General features: G+C 44.9%; 1 long non-coding RNA gene across 2 annotated transcripts; it reads right to left on the bottom strand.

Moving 5' to 3' along the window:
- Positions 1 to 426: 426 nt before the first annotated feature.
- Positions 427 to 16,983, bottom strand: LOC114020409. 2 transcript variants are annotated; one of them, XR_003565235.3, is made up of 5 exons: positions 16,863 to 16,983; positions 11,766 to 12,113; positions 8,274 to 8,541; positions 6,907 to 6,981; positions 427 to 2,933 (listed from the first exon to the last, which is right to left on the bottom strand). It is a non-coding gene; the product is annotated as an uncharacterized LOC114020409 (long non-coding RNA). The 2 variants fall into 2 exon arrangements; XR_006283795.1 differs by having other exon boundaries at positions 430 to 2,930.
- Between the last annotated feature and the right edge of the window lie 249 nt (positions 16,984 to 17,232).

Raw genomic sequence — 17,232 nt, 5'->3', positions numbered from 1 at the left:
AACATCCAAAAATATTTAAATAAATGGTATTTGTGACGGGTTGGATCACAGAAACCCCCTTGGGACTGCCACCCGATGTGCCAAGACTACTTCTGCCCCAGCCCTGCTTGCCAGCTTGGGACTCCAGATTCCTACCTGGATGTGCCAGATGTGCTTGCCGGCCACAAACACAGACCCAGGTCTGAACCACATCCCACAAACTGCAAGGTTAACTGAGAGCAGCTTACAGAAGAGTTCCTGCCTTTAACACTCAGATGCCCAACTCCCAATGGGGTCCAAACCCTAAATAAATCAGTTTTACCCTGTATAAAGGTTATACAGGGTAAACTCATAAATTGTTCACCCTCTATAACACTGATAGAGAGAGATACACAGCTGTTTGCCCTCCCCTGACCCCCGCCAAGTATTAATATATACTCTGGGTTAATTAATAAGTAAAAAGTGATTTTATTAAATACAGAAAGTAGAATTTAAGTGGTTCCAAGTAGTAACAGACAGAACAAAGTGAATTACCAAGCAAAATAAAATAAAACATGCAAGTCTATGTCTAATATAAGATAAAACCTCACCAGTTCCAGTAAGCTTCCTTTTACAGACTAGTCTCCTTCTAGTCTGGGTCCCAGCAAGCACTCACACCCTCTGGAGTTACTGTCCTTTGTTTCAGTTTGTTTCAGGTATCCTTGGGGGTGGAGAGGCTATCTCATTAGCCAGCTGAAGACAAAAAGGAGGGGTCTCCCAGCGTTTTAAATAGACTTTCTCTTGTGGGTGGAGACCCCCTCTTCTCTCCTATGCAAAAGCCCAGCTACAAAATGGAGTTTTGGAGTCACCTGGGCAAGTCACATGTCCATGCATGACTGAGTTCCTTACCAGCCAAGCCACCTTCCTGGGAAAGCTCAGATGTGGATTGGCATCTCCAAGTTCATTGTTGGCTTAAGGGCTTCTTGGCTGGGCACTTACTGAGAATAGTCTTTTCTCAGGAAGCTGACCAACTGCTTCACTAAAACCTACTTAGAATCAGACAAGTATACAGCCAATATTCATAACTTTGAATACAAAAATGATATATGTATACAAATAGGATGAATAGATTCAGCAGACCATAACCTTTACAGAGATATGTTACATGGCCTATGTAGCATAAAACATATTCCAGTTATGTCATATATACATTCATAAACATATTTCCATAAAGCCTTATGGGGGGCACTGTCACAGTATTCTATTAGAGTTTAACAGCATGATTAACCTTGATAGCCCTAATTCGTAGCAAATACTTTGATCAGCTCTTCACAACACTGACTCCTCCCCCCTCCCCCAAAAATACTTAGGATGACATTTTGAGAGAGCCATCAACCTGGCCTCTAATTTTGTGTCTGCAGATGCAGGTGCAAGAATGTAGAAGCCCAACTCTCTAATTTGTTGGTGCAAGTGTAGTTTGCTCCTGCAATTAGGTAGTGAAAGGGTTTAAGAGTGTGTGTGTGTGTGTATGTGTGTGTTTCAGAGAGCGCTAAGTATTTTAGAGTACACCATAGACACAGAAAAGCCTGTACCATTGCCTGTTGTAAGGCCTCCAAAAACTACCACTCAAAGACCCCAGGGGAAAGAAGTCAACAAGCCTAATGGTGCCATTTTAGTTACTAGATTTTTATTACAAATACATTTTAAAAATTGTTAATGGTACAAATGATTAGTACATATAGATTGTTGCCCCTTTGGCCTGAGTTGTTAGCCTTGCAGTTGAGGTAATATCTTTTATTAGACCAACTTCTGGTGGTGAGAGAGACATGCTTGAGTTACAGTGGGCACACACACTGCTTCTGTCGGTGTTATAGCATTTCATTGACAACTATTTCATCACTGCTCAGTTTAACAGATTGGATGGTGAAAGAATTGGGAGTCAAGCCCACAAGAGGGAAATTGGGAGATGCTACAGGAAGGAAAGGAGAGGCTTAAGGAAACAAACCAGAATAGCTCCCGAGGTAGACACTATTCCAGGATATAATTATTCTGGAATAACATGATTTACATGCTCAAATTGCACTAATTATTCCATAATGAATTCCAGAGTAGTGCCCACATGAGGAGCTATTGTAGAAAAGTTTATCCTACAATAATTATTCTGGTCAATTTTTCCATGTAAACAAGCCATAAAGACAGGAAAAGGAGGACAGAGAATGAGGAGGAACAAAAGCAAAAATAGCCATGGTTTGAAAAATTAGCATATTTTTCTACGGAGTGAATTCAATAATAAGACACTGGCATTTACTAAGAGCCATATTTATCTTTGACCTTTAGGCAGACTTACTATTAATATAAGGGAAGTTCCTACTATGGATCCAGAGATGTACTGCATAGAGATCTGTATTTATACCCTGCTTCATAGACCACAACTACAAATAGACTTTAGCCCTCTCCCCAGTATGAGTTTGACACCCTTGCTCTATAGGAAACAACCTGTCCTTTAAACACTCTCCCTTATAGGTCTATTGTTTTGTGCATTTTGTTGCTTGTTTGTTTAAACGTAGACTCAATCTGTTTCTACATAACTTGAAATGCTAAGTTATAATTTTCAGATGCTGTTGTGCAACTGCAGCTCTCTCTCTCCCCTTTGCTGGGCAGGCATTTTCTAAAAAATAGTTCTGAGTGCTGGTATTGTTCATGGATGGGCAATTGGCAACTTTGTGTCAAAGAACCAAAACCCAAAAGATGGACGGTTTCAGATGCATTTTCTGACAGAGAACACTGATTTGTAATTTATGATTTGTAAGAGGTCTGATGACTGTCTTAAGCCTGATGAAGTGGTTGTTGCTGGGCAGACGCAAACTGTATAATTCACTTTCTGTTCCATTATGTCTCTTTTTAAAATTGGGATTGTTTCTTCATCCAGATGAAGGCACGGCAGAGTTTTTATTCACTGTGTAAGTCCCCATCTGCTAATGGAGAAGGAAAGGAAATCTTCTATTAGTATCGCCATATTCAATCAATGATCAGTAAGTCAGCAGTTACTCATTTCCTTTGGCTCTGGTGGTTGCTGATTCCCAGCCCAAATTCCAAACAGTCCTGACACTTGACATTGATTATTAGTCACAGATGGTTCCCTGAAGGGGCCTCAGCCAAAAGCAATGGGTGCATTATTATACAGAATCAAAAAAAATCAAATACAGGTAATGCATTAGGAAAGGAATAGATAATAAGACACAAAATACCATAATAATGCTATATATGTCCACACCTTGAATATTGCATGCAGTTCTGTTTGCCTCATCTCAAAAGAGATATATTAGAATTGGAAAAAGTACAGAAGAGGGCAACAAAAATGATTAGGGGTATGGAGCAGCTCCCATATGAGGCGAGATTAAAAAGATAGACTGTTCAGTTTAGAAAAGAGACAGACAATTAAGGGGGAATACGACAGAGGTCTATAAAATCATGACTGATGTGGAGAAAGTGAATAACGAAATGTTATTTACTCATTCACATAATACAAGAACCAGAGGTCACCCAATGAAATTAATAGGTAGCAGGTTTAACACAGACATAAGGAAATACAGTGCTTCTTCACACAACACACAGTGGGGGGAAGGATAGCTCAGTGGTTTGAGCATTGGCCTGCTAAACCCAGGGTTGTGAGTTCAATCTTTGAGGGGGCCATCTGGGGATCTGGCCCAAAAATTAGGGATTGGTCCTGCTTTGAGCAGCGGGTTGGACTAGATGACCTCCTGAGGTCCCTTCAAATCCTGATATTCTATGAACCTGTGGCACTCAGTTGCCATGGGATGTTGTGAAGGCCAAAAAAGAATTAGACACATTCATGGAGGATAGGTCCATCAATGACTAGTAGCCAATATGGTCAGGGATGCAACCCTATCCAGGGGATGGATCACTTGATAAACTGCCCTGTTGAAGCACCAGGCATTCAGCCACCATTAGAAGCAGGATACTGGGCTAAATGGACCATGGCTCTGACCCAGTATGCCTGTTCTTAGATTGTAAATCTATTGAGGAGATTCCAATGAGCTCATCCCAGAACAGCAAAGAGAGTTACCAGAACCCTCGGGAGGAAATAATAATTCCACAATTTCTACAAGTCACAAGATAGTTGTGGATGTCAGTAATTTGACCCCAACCCTGCTATGGAAATGTCACAGCAGTGAGAGAATGGCAGATTTAATTATTACAAGTGACTAACTGATTGCATTACATCACAGACAAGCTAATTCCAGCCACTGATTAGTTGGAATACTTTTGCCAGGTATCCCCCCCAACCCTAATCCTCGGTTTTGGTGCTGGCTTTTCATATATTTTCTAGCTGCCTTATATTTTCTGATATTTATTCATAATCATTCAGTTCACTGAACCCGCCCAATATTTAACCAACTGAAGAGAAATTTTATTGAAGCCCCATCCTGCAGAAAGCAAAAAAATTAAAGGGACATACTTTGGCCTAAAAAGTTTTTTGCCTACTTCTAAGTAACAAAACAAAACAAAACAACAAAAATTGTATCTGAAAGATTAACAAAAAATAAGTTTCTCTGTTATTTTTTATTTGTTTATTTAAGGTATTTGACATTAATTTAGAGAAATATGTTTGTAAAACCTCAAAAATTGGCAGGGGGACCTAGGGCAGGAGCTTTAAACGCATCTTTTGAAATTCACTAGGTTTCCAGTTGACAGTGCCCCTTTAAACAATGTTTGATTTGTAAAGACAGTTGAGAGAGGGGAAGAAGAGTGGAGTTGTTACTGAAAAAAAATGAGCAATGGCAGGAGAAGCATTAGCATTTGTAAAGAGAGTGTTCACTAGAACAGTAATTGGCACGGATTCTTTTTCCCATGTAAAATGTGTAACAGCTACACACATAAAGTGCTGTTATAATTTGTCTTAACAGTGAACATTAGTTTGACTTCTCTGACCTCAAGTATAAAAGGATGCTCAGTGCTGAAGGCTGGAATGTCATTGCCATGATAACACTGTCCAGAAGCTGCTTTGAGCTATTACTGTTGCTCAGTGTTATCTCTGGCATGCCAAGGTTGTTAACACAAGCACAGAATGTAGCGTGCTATTTCAGCAGACCTCCATGTGATTTATAAATCGTGGCCACCAGCACAGTTCAGTGACAAAGGCACTCGGCCAGGTGTATTGCCCTCAAGGCACAGTACTAGTGCCCTGGCTCCGTGGTTACAGGTACACTAACACCTGAGCATCCCATGGCAGGAATTTCTGCTGTCTTCTCGGCCGTACAGAGGGCTAAGGGGAGGTACCCTGACATTTCTAACTGAGACAAACAACTTGCATACTGCCGGACATGTTTTATGATGACATCTACTTGTTACCTTCCCTTGTATTATACTCCAGTTGTCTCAGACAAAACTTCCTCTTATCTGGCATTAAGTCAGGATGTCCCTGAGGTAATCTTTTAGAGAATGTTCCCACCCACCACAGTATCTGTTGCTACTTAAGAGTGTCTGGGTTTTAGCAATGCTAGCAATACAGTGAACTTGTAAATATCTATTTTAATACATGATCGGATTGTGGTTCACAGCCTCTGGTTCAGACCTCAGGTCTTGCCCCAGGCTCAGTGCTCCAGGCTCTCCTCTCCTACACTCTGCTCTACTTCAGAAAAAGCAGCAGCAGGCTCTTCTTCTCTTGCAATTTTAAGCGGAACTCTCCATTGAAATGAATGAAGAATTAAACTGAGGGTGCAATATGGCCTTGAGGAAAATTTCTTTCAAGGCGTTATGTGGCTGGGTTAAAGGAAAAGTGAGGTAGTGAGCTAGCACAAGTGTCACATCTGCAAAAGCACCTAAATGACTTACGCACATAATTCACTTTTGAAAATGGGATTTAGGAACCTCAGTCTACGTCTACATAGGGATAAAAGCCCCATAGCTCAGCCCACAGCTGTCTTGGGGTCGCAGGGCTCAGGATGAGGGGCTAAACATTTCCATCTGTAGACATTCAAGCTCAGGCTGGAGCCCAAACTCTTTAGACCCTCCATCCTTGCTGGGTCCCAGAGCCAGGGCTCCAGCCCGAGCCCGGAAGTCTACACAGCAACTGCAGCCCAAACCCTGCAAGCCCAAGATGGCTGGTGCGGGCCAGCCGTGGATGTCTAGATGCTCTATAGACATACCCTTAATGTCTACCAGTGTTCTAAAAGGAGATGTACATTTCTTTTCATATATTTTGTCTTTGGAGATAGCTTTACAAATAACCCAGACAAACCAGGTAATTTCTAAGCACGGGCACCACTAACTAAACAGAACATAAAGTGAATCTTCTTGTTTGTGCTAAATACAGCTTTAGAGCCACTGGCCCCTCTGGGGCAAGGTGCAGCGCTACATTGTTCCAGGAACAGCTGAAGGAGGGATTGGGCTGGGATGTTAAGCCAGGTACATGAGCCAGTGCAGGGGAGAGGTTTGTTCCTGCTTCCGACACACCCCTGCTGGAGCAGTTTGAACCCCTGAAGATGCTTGCAGGGAGCAGTCCCACTCTCCTCTTAGCTGGGGGACTGGAATTAAGTCTGCTCCTTGTGCCAGTCGTTCATTTTGGAGGGAGGAGACCCCTTGCACCTTTCCTTCTGCACATCCACAAGAGGGCCAGGCACAATTTAGTCCTTCATGAAGGCTCATTTTCACCGTAAGAACCAAATCCTGATCCAGCTGAAGTCAGCGGCAAAATTCCCCAAGGATTTCGGCTTTAAATCCCATTGGGTACAAATATGTAAAACAGAGAAACTGATATGTGCAGCTGTGATCAGTTTCTAGAAGACAAGTGTTATTTTAGGTCACATAGTGTTATTTTAGGTCACACCTTCCCCATCTTTTTGATATAACTCATAGCATAGATCCACCATGAACCAAATACAGTTCTGTGATCAATGGCAAGGAAGTTGCAATCCTTTTACTCACCCATTACTAGACTTATGACAGCAGTTCTGACAGCAACTCCGAAAATGACTCCGTCTGAAACCACAGCTGAAGAATCTGTGTGAAGAAACAACACTTTCCGATCAGCCACTCTTTGAACCTCACTTGTGGAAAATGTCCCAAGAGAGAAATAGCCTTTTTCCTTTAAAACAACAACTTTGCGATCTGCCCTTTCAAGTTTGAATATTAAGTGCTGTTCTACAAGATTTTTTAAAAAAAAACCTGTTGCAAGTTGTCTCTCTCACACTGGTAAACCTTACTGCCTCCAACTCTGTTGTCGTCCAGGTCTAGAAAGGCCAGATGTCCAAATTTTTCCATGACTCCTGCAGTTTTGATTAAGCCAGACTGACTTAGTTTCAGTACAACCAAAGAGGGCAACAATTGTCCTTTTGTGCTCACTCGACTCCCCCAGTGCTTCCTCATCTGCCATCGCTCAGCTCCCACCTATATACACTGGTACCTGCATTCTCCCACCTTTTGTGCCTTTCACTTCTGGTACAATGCACTAGTAGAATGATCTCTGAGGCGGGGCTTATGGTAGTTTATTTAGTTAGCTAAAAATAAATCACTTATAAAATAAAGGGTGATGCTACTGCTGTATTCTAGCCAGGCTGTATTCTCGCTCTCTAAAACTGGTGCATATCTCTATTTGCAAGCCAGAGTCTATTACTGCCACTAGGTAACATGGCACTGCATAGTGACCTATAGGATGGGTGGCAATTTTAAACATCCTACTTACTTACTTCTATAGCACATAGAAGACAAAGCTTTACTGAGATTTTAAATTAAAGAGCCCCCAACTCCAAAGTCTTCCCACAGTTCAGTGGGTTTGGTCTAATTTTTATTTTAAACCATATCAAAATATTTTCACATGAAAATGCATCATTTAAGTACAGATAACCAATACTGGTGTCAAGCTATTTCAAGAGGATTTATACTCCTAGCCTGGGTTGGGACCATTTATTTAACTCACTTATTCCTGGGCTCTCAGTTGGGTAATTATTTTTTGTTGGCACTTAGGGCCATATTACACCATCCTTTTTTAAGCTTAAACTTGATGGCACCAGTGGACCCTTGTTTAGGAGTGCAATCACTCCTACATTTGCTGAAGTCACTTAAGAGCATCAGAGCTCTGAAATGACCCACTGAAATACTGAAATGCATAGATGTGCACCTGAGATGAACTTATGGGTGTATTTTTTAAAATGTAGCCCATTATTGAATAAACACTGATCATTGCACATGCACACACACACACAATTTCATAAACTCCGAAGAAGCATGAAGTGAATTCCCATAATTAAAACAACAAAAACTATAAAATACTGCAAAGAGAAATTCCCACTTACCACTGATGGCCAATTCCAGGGAGGTTTCATTCTCAATAACTTCACTGGTAACTTTGCAGGAATAACAGCCACTATCAGCCTGTGTTGCATTCAGTATGAGAAGTACATTGTTTTCCGAGAGAGTTGGTAGTGATCAGTCCCAGTGAGAGGCTTATGGTCCTTACTCCACAGATAGGAATCCACCTACCTACTGTCACATTACAGACCATTTCAATGGTGCAGCCCGCCAAGGAAGAGTTCCTAAAGAGTTCCGGCTTGGATAAGGGCTCTGGAAGAGAGGGAACATTTTGCGACCATTATTCCTAAACACTAAAAAAAGCAACAACATTTTCCAAGAATGACTTAAAGATATCACTTAACTATTAATAGACACTATCTTCAGTCTTAAAGGAATGTGTTTCAATAGCACTGGATGGCACAACGAGTTATGCAATGTTGATCTTTATTAGCAGCGTATGCTAAATAAATAAATCCCTACTAATGCAATATTATGATTGAGCTTTAAAAAATGTAAATCAAGTCATTTCCAATTATGGCTCCCATAGCATCCTTAATGCTCCTGCCTTGTAGTATGGTATATTATATTACAGTTCTGAACATGTCAACTTTAATGGCGTACTAAGCAGCTTGAGCCATTTGCTGTAGGAATCAGAACTTTGATTTTGCCCGTGAGAAAATTCCTCCCACCCACGACCATGAGACTGCCAGAAGATGGCACGTGAGACTCCGAAAAGATAAATGAACAGGTGAAGAATATAAATGAAAAGCCTTGTTCACTCTTTTTTCTGTATTTAGGCCCCAGTTCAGGAAGTCCATGGGAATTAAGTGATTCCAGCTATGAACCTAGTTAAAGAAACATACAAAAACATCCATTTTAGCAGTTTGAGATTATAAAATGGGAAGAAAGTAAGGAACTAATAACATGTAAATAAAAAAAATCTAATTTATTTTTAAGATGGTACAAATGATTACTACACACTCAAAGGTATATTAATGGAGATAAAATAAAATATTTTTCTCATAAATTTTTGCTAAATCTGGCTACTGTCAAATGTTTTATGAAGTCCTTTGGTTTGTCAATTTAAATTTGACCCACATTTTACATTTTGTTCAAACAAGTATAAAACCTAAAACTAGAATAATTGTTTTTAAAATTCCAATGAAACAATTTCAAACAAGTAACTTTCCCGTGTTATGTTCACGGCATACACGTAAAGAAGTTAGATAAAAACAAATACTCTTACTGGAAGGTTGCCACTTAAAACTAAAGTTATTTCTTAGAATTCAGAATGCTAACACACCAGAACCAACAACAGAGAGACAAAGCAGGCTACTCCCTTAAAAAACAGAAGCACAATTCACCCCACCTCTTTCTAAATTATCTGTCCACAGACTGACTCGATCAGACTCTTCCCTACAGAGCCCTCATCTACAAGTACAGCCAGAAAAACCCCAGAGAATGTAAAGTGATAGATCACAATTTTGGTGGATTTCAATACACCACACTCTGCAGTATATGAAACCCAAACACTAGCAGCACTAGAAAATGAGAAAGCCAAACTGGCTTAATAGATGGTCAGTATCCTAGCTGAGATGACTGCAAAAAGAAATGGAGAATAAATACAGTTGGGGCAAATTTTAAAAATTCTTTCATTTTTAATAAAGTGTTGTCAGTACCATTCACACAGGAATGAATAAAACATGATTTTTGGACAGTATATCTGTAAGCAGTGTTTATTTCTTCTTTGTTGTTTTAGCTGTTTTAGACTATGTGTGTAACAGTCCAGGAATCCTGGTGTTAGTCATGCTGTTGCTAATGTATGAACACACTTATCAGTATAAATAGGCTTCCAGGAATAAATTATGTGTCAGAGTTTAAGGCCAGTCAGGACCACCAGTTCATCTAGTCTGGCCTCCTGTCTATTGCCTGCCACCAGCACCACCTACTATCTGTACACTAAACCCAACAACCAAATGAGACCAAAGTATTCCAGCCCACAGGAGACTAAACGGTTACATCCCACAGGCAGACAAAAAGAGGGACAGAAGCCCACTAGTGCCTGAGGCCCTCACAATGGCAGGAAAATGGTGAAATGAGCTATACCCAGATAATCCTGGCAAGTGACCCACCTACTGCAGAGGAAGGTGAAACACCCTCCCTCCTTTCCCTCCAGGATCACAGCCAATCTGCCCTGGAGGGAAATTCCTTCTTTACCCCACATTTGGCTATCAGTCAGACCCTGAGTATTGAGCAAGAACCAGCCAGCCAAGCACTTGAGAGAGAGAACACCCAGTACCACCTCAAAACACTGGCCCACCCTGTCCAATGTCCCATCTCCAACTATGGCCATTTTTAATGATTCAGAGGAAGAAGTCCACCTTACCCCAATACAGTCAGCACTCAAATATAAATCAAAAGAGGAAGTTTAGATATAAAGAACTACAGACCATGTGATGCAAATACTCATTCAAGTGCTTCCTTTTCCCCATAGGGAGTCCCATTATCATTGACTATTTCAACACTAGGCAGAATTACCTACCTGAAAATTGCCTTTGTATTTTAAGGAGAGAAGCTGTGCGTATTGTTTTATTGCTCAAGTGCCAGTAAAATCCGTACCTACATTTTGATAAGTCACCCCTCAAAATAATCAATACCATGGTAAATATGGGCAAACCTGAGATCTAGAAGCAAGATTTAGTGAGTCAAAATTTCACACAGGAGCAATTGGGGTGACACTCAAAAAAAATTAGAACCTGTCCTGTTCCAAAGCTAAATGTAACCAATGTCTGATACATCTAGATCAGTGGTTCCCAAACTTGTTCCGCCGCTTGTGCAGGAAAAGCCCCTGGCGGGCCGGGCTGGTTTGTTTACCTGCCGCGTCCGCAGGTTCGGCCGATTGCAGCTCCCACTGGCCGCGGTTCGCTGCTCCAGGCCAATGGGAGCTGCTGGAAGTGGCGGCCAGTACGTCCCTCGGCCTGTGCCATTTCCCGCAGCCCCCATTGGCCTGGAGCAGCGAACCGCAGCCAGTGGGAGCCGCGACTGGCCGAACCTGCGGAAGCGGCAGGTAAACAAACCGGCCCGGCCCGGCAGGGGCTTTCCCTGCACAAGCGGCAGAACAAGTTCGGGAACCACTGATCTAGACAAGTCATCTTCAGAATTAAACGACAAAAATACCACAGAAATTAGTTCCCTTCTATGTCACACATGCAACAATTCCTCCTGCCCCACTCCCAGGAATACTGTGCTGAAGTCCTTTTTTGGAGGTAAAGGTTGGAAAAATAGACCAAACCTGATATATAATGTGGATCCTTCTCACCACCTGAAGTAATGTAGATGGTGTAAGAATGCAGTGTGTGACAGTGCAGGGTCACTATGAACAATATATGCCTATTACCTCTCTGCAGAATGTTCGCTGTGAAATCCTAGATAGCAAAAAGCTGACATGAAATTAGCACAAGAGTGGAGGAAAGATTAATGAACATGGCACTTACCTATAACCTCCAACTGGATCCATTTGCCACTCTTGTCCTCCTCTTCTCTCCTTAATCTGTACAGGCCTCGATCTGCTAGTTGCAATTTCAGTCCCAGGGACCAGTTGGACATGTTAAATACAATACGATCCTTATACGCTGGTAAGATGTCCAGTTTCCATGATTCCACATAATAAAGTACGACGGACAGTTCAGTGATATTTTCATTTTGTTTATACTCCCACCATACAACCCCAGTGGTGTCAATGTGATCTTGTCCAGGGAACACCACAGTGCAGCCCACGGCACCAACCACCCTGTCTCCTGTTGGTGCAAGGCCAGTGGATTGACATGCAGAAACAATCCCCACTGCAAGAACAGAACAGTAATATTTAAGGTTACACTCAGTTACTATGGTGAAATAGAAGCCACCCCTCAATTAAAGTTGTAACCTGCCTTCCATTATAAGCCAGATTTTGCCCCCTCCCACCTCATAAGATAATTTTTGCATCACATTTTTCATGTAACCATTATGATAGTTGTTTGTTAAGCACAGTCAACGTGTGGTGCAGTAAAAGAAAATTAATCATCGTCCAGAGTCTTTGGCAGAGGAAGATTAACAGTAAAACACAGGGGGCCCTGGCACAGGGCCCCTGCAATGACAAGGGGCCCCAGGGCCGGGCAGCTGTAGGGGCAGAAGCATGGTCCTGGTGGCTCCTGGGGCTCCAGTCCTGCTGCAGGGTCCGCACCCACCGGCAGCCAAGCTCCCTCCTCCCCCCACCTTTCCCCAAGTGTGCCACGTTCCCACCCCTTCCCCTCCCTCCCAGCGCTTCCCCTGCCACTAAACAGCTGTTTGCCAGCGCTCACGTCGCTCCGGGAGCGAGGGGGAGGAGCGGGGCCACAGCGTGCTCGAGGGAGGAGGCGGAGAAGAGACAGGGGCAGGGCCTTGGGGAAGAGGGTGGAATCGGGGCAGGGTGGAGCAAAGGTGGGGCCTCCGCACCCCCCCACACATAACCCCTCCCCCAGCCCCCTGCCATGAGCTGCTCAGGGCAGGTGGCTGGGCTGGGGAAGGGGGCTGGGAGCACCCCCATGACCCCAGCCCACACCCTCAGCCCCCTGTCCTGACTCCTGCACCCCCACATCCCCACCTGAACCCCTCGCACCAAAAGGGAGCTGCCCCAGGTAAGCGCTCCACACCCCAACCTCCTGCCCCAGCCCTGAGCCCCTTCCTGCATCCTAACTCCTGGCCAGACTCTGCACCCCAACCCCCAGCCTGCTTCTGCACCCAAACTCCCTCCCAGAACTGGCACCCACAGTCATGACTCCGATACCCCTCCTCACACGTCCCAAGCCCTGACTCCTGTACCCTCACCCTGCAGGCCTCTGCTCTCCCTCACTCCTGCAACCCCCCAAACCCCCTGCCCCCCACACCTCCAGCCCACCCTGACTCCTGCACCCCTTCACACACTCCCAGCCCTGACTCCTGCTCCCCCTCACCCCACAGGCCCTGACCTCCCTGACTCCTGTACCCCCCTCACACACTCCCAGCCCACCCTGACTCCTGCACACCCACATCACCACCTGCACCCCTCGCACCAAAAGGAAGCTGCCCCAGGTAAGCGCTCCACATTCCAACCCCCTGCCCCAGCCCTGAGCCCCCTCCCTCACCCTAACTTCCTCCCAGACCCTGCACCCCCAGCTCTGAGCCCCCTCCCGCACCCTAAGTCCTGGCCAGACCCCACACCCCAATGTTGTTTTGCATTTTTTTTTATAAAGCGCTCTTATCCAAAGCGCTTTACACTAGTTAGCTAAGGGTACAAACAATATTTGGAAAGATCATTAAGTGGTCCACGGAGACCCTCAGCGATTCCTCAGCGATTTTCAAGTGGTCTGTGGAAAAATAAGTTAGACTACAAATACAATCAAGGTACCGTACTTTATTTTCATTTACTCCCTATTACTTACAGGAGGAGGAGGAAGAAAAAAAGCAAAAACGGGGCGCTGGGGAGATAAGAGAGAATGTTCTTTTTCTTGGCTGGGGGTCCCAAGGAGGGGCCCCAAAAAGGAAGCTGAGCAGAGGGCCCCGCCAATTCTAAATCCACCACCCGTCTTTGGTGAGAAGAAAAAAAATTGGTGAAATACAAGTTCTATTTCAAATACCTCTGGGCCTGATCCAAAGCCAACTAAAACCAATGGTAGTCTTTCCACTGATCTCACTGGCCACTGGATCTGGCCCTAGAGATCCTTTCTGAAGTATGGGAGTTGGGAGAATTTCTGTGGTCACATTTAGAAAATTCACTGCTTTGTCATCATACCATTTCTCAAGGTTAGTTCGCCCTAAAATTTTAAGTTTTGGTGTATTCAGAATAGCTGGGTGTGATTAACACCTTGTGCCTTTTTTTCAAGAAGCAGGATTGCATATTTTAGAAGCTATTAACTGCTGAATGTAGTCTAAAAGATTTCATAATAGCCATCAAAACTCTGACAGACCTGGTAAGGTTCACACAATGCGTAACAGACGTGTATGGCCCATAGCTGGTCAGTCTGGGTTTGGAAACTTCTCACAAAGGTATGTTGGAACTTCTAATGCTGAATCATGATGATATAATTAGCAAAGAGCTATGCTCTGTCCAGGGCCGGCTCCAGCGTTTTGCTGCCCCAAGCGGTAAAAAAACCCAAACTTGCCGCCAAACGGGGAGGCGGAATCCTGCCCGACGAACACGCCGAACAGATGAGCTGAATGCGTGAGGCTCTGGGGACTGCTGCTGCTGCTGGAGGAGTGGGATCTCCTCAAAGACTGGCTTGAGGACACTGCCTTGCTAGCAGCCCTGGGCTGGGACTAAACCTGCCAGTTTGCCCTTTGTCACAGGGGTAAAAATAAATTGCATGCAGAGTATTGTTCTTGGGATAGAGTCAAACGACGTGTTCTAATATGGCAACCTCTTAAGAGACAGGTAAAGTGGCTTGGCCCAGCCTGCCCTGGCCCACAGTGGGTGGCCAGAGGCAGCCAAGGAGTGTTTGGGAGGGGCTAGGGAGTGCATTGACATTGGGGACACAAGGAGGACTTGTAGCTGAAGTTTATAGGCATCTCCAGAACGTCTCCTAAGAGCTGAGTTTGAGGAAAGCCACATGTCCACAGGGAGGGAGAAAGGAAAATATTGCCCCAAAACGTTAAAACAACCCAACCGCAGGCTAGCTGGGTGCCTTGTGACACTGTGTGGGAATGTGACTGTGCTCGCCCAGGCTATGCTGCTAGGCACTTTGCTATTCGATTTCTTGGTAGAGACCTACATCTCCTATGTGTTTGCATGCCTCAGTCCAGAACTTTAGAACAATGGGACTGCTGGTAGAATGGGGTTTGGCGTGAGACTGTGGGAACCTTCCAGACTAGTGCCCCATATAAATATGTGATGTGCAGTGTCACTTGAATAAATATGTAGACAGAGTTGGCATTAGGATAGGTTCCTGGGTTAGTGTTTTTGTTGTGTGGTGTGTGGTTGCTGGAGAGTATTTGCTTCAGGTTGGGGGGCTGTCTGTAAGCTTACAGCAACCACACACCACACAACAAAACCGGTAGGAGAACACTTCAACCTCTCTGACCACTCAGTAAAAGACTTAAGGGTGGCAATTTTGCAAGAGAAAAGCTTCAAAAACAGACTCCAACAAGAAACTGCTGAGCTTGAATTAATATGCAAACTAGATACCATTAACCTGGGTTTGAATAGAGAGTGGGAGTGGCTGGCTCATTACACATATTGGATCTATTTCCCTATGTTAACTATCCTCACACCTTCTTGTCAACTGTCTAAATGGGCCATCTTGATTATCACTACAAAAGTTTTTTTCTCCTGCTGATAATAGCGCCTCTTAACTAATTAGCCTCTTACAGTTTGTATGGCAACTTCCACCTTCTCTGTATGTATATATATATCTTCTTACTATATGTTCCATTCTATGCATCCGATGAAATGGGCTGTAGCCCATGAAAGTTTATGCTCTAATAAATTTGTTAGTCTCTAAGGTGCCACAAGTACTCCTGTTCTTTTTGTGTTAAGTAGTAGGGGGCCTGAAGATATATTGGTGAGCGGCTCGCAGGGCAGCTACCGGAGAGGAGCAGCTGGCAGAGAGGAGCGCCTGGCGGCAAAGGCTGCAGCAGAAACCCATGGAGAGGCAGGGCAGTTGGCCGTTGGAGCATGTAAGGTGCCCCTTTACTTTCCCCCTCCCATTTCCACACAGGCTGGGGGGTGAAAAACCCTGCAGATCAACTTTTGAACTCTGGACTCACCAAGGACAGAGATAGAGACTTTTGGATTGCTGGACTTTGGCGTTGTTGGACTTTGGGGACTTTGGAGGACTTTTGGGTTGCTGGACTCAAAAACCAAAGGGAAAGGACATGGCCCAATTTGCTTGGGGTGGGTTTTTTGCTCATGGTTTGTGTTATGAATCCTCTTTGTGGTGTTTCCCCAACATAATGCCACATTGTTTCTCTCTGTTATTAAAAGGCTTTTGCTACACTCAGACTCTGTGCTTGGGAAAGGGAAACTATTGCCTCTTGGAGGTGCTGAGCGGGGGTGGTGTATATTTGTCCCAGATCACTGGGTGGGGGCTGGAGCCGGTTTTGCATTGTGTTATTGGAACGGAACCCCTAGATACTGAACCTGGCCCTTGTTGCTGCCAACTCTGAGGGGCAGAAGGGTTACAACAGTAAAAGGAGACCCATCATTATTCCACAGTTCAGCTGCATGCTGGATGATAAGTCATTCACAGAGGGAAATCAACGTTCTATCAAGTTCTTTAGCACCCTGATGCACCGACATGTAACAATTTCTCATTGGGTTTGCTGAGTTGCCTTTGTTTGCTGAGATTTCTCAGACAGCAACCAAGTTGTCTCATGTTCTGTGTAATTTCTCAACAAACCTAGGGAGATGTGTTCCGGAAACAATGCGCGTCACTTATTATCGAAGTTAGTAACGTTCCTATTTCCCTTCCGTTTAAAAGCAAAGTGGCGCATGGTCTCAAGAGCCCAGGTCTACTGTCTGACACCAGGCGACTCTGCCCGGCCGATAGGACGAGTCACTGCCACTCGGACCACAAGCTGCATTTCAGTAAACCCCTCACCTTTGCTAGGCAGCTGCAAGTTACCGGCCACAGCCAGCTAACCCCGCCGAGCCCAGAGGCTCGAAGGAGGGGCTAGGCACGTGGAGTCGGAGCCCCCGGGAAGGCAGGCGGGTACAGAGCCCCGCCGCGCCCGCAGGGGGCCGAGTCACCGAGCGGAGCCCTCCGGCTTCCCCAGCTTTGCCGCCCCGCCGGAGAGCAGCGCCGCCGGCAGCCAGCCCGCAGAGCGCGCGGTGGTGGAGCGCGCAGGCCGGGGCAGAGCAGGGGCCGGTCTCCGCCGACGTCCCGGGCTGCGCGCGCCGGCCCCGCTGCCCTCCCGGCAGAGCCCGGGAGCGGGACTGGCAGCCGCCTGCGCCCGCTCCGGCTCCCAGCC

This window comes from Chelonia mydas, chromosome 9, assembly GCF_015237465.2.
Source record: "Chelonia mydas isolate rCheMyd1 chromosome 9, rCheMyd1.pri.v2, whole genome shotgun sequence".
Classification (NCBI taxonomy): domain Eukaryota; kingdom Metazoa; phylum Chordata; order Testudines; family Cheloniidae; genus Chelonia; species Chelonia mydas.
The sequence above is the reverse complement of the archived record's forward strand: the minus strand, read 5'-3'. Positions and strand labels throughout refer to the sequence as shown.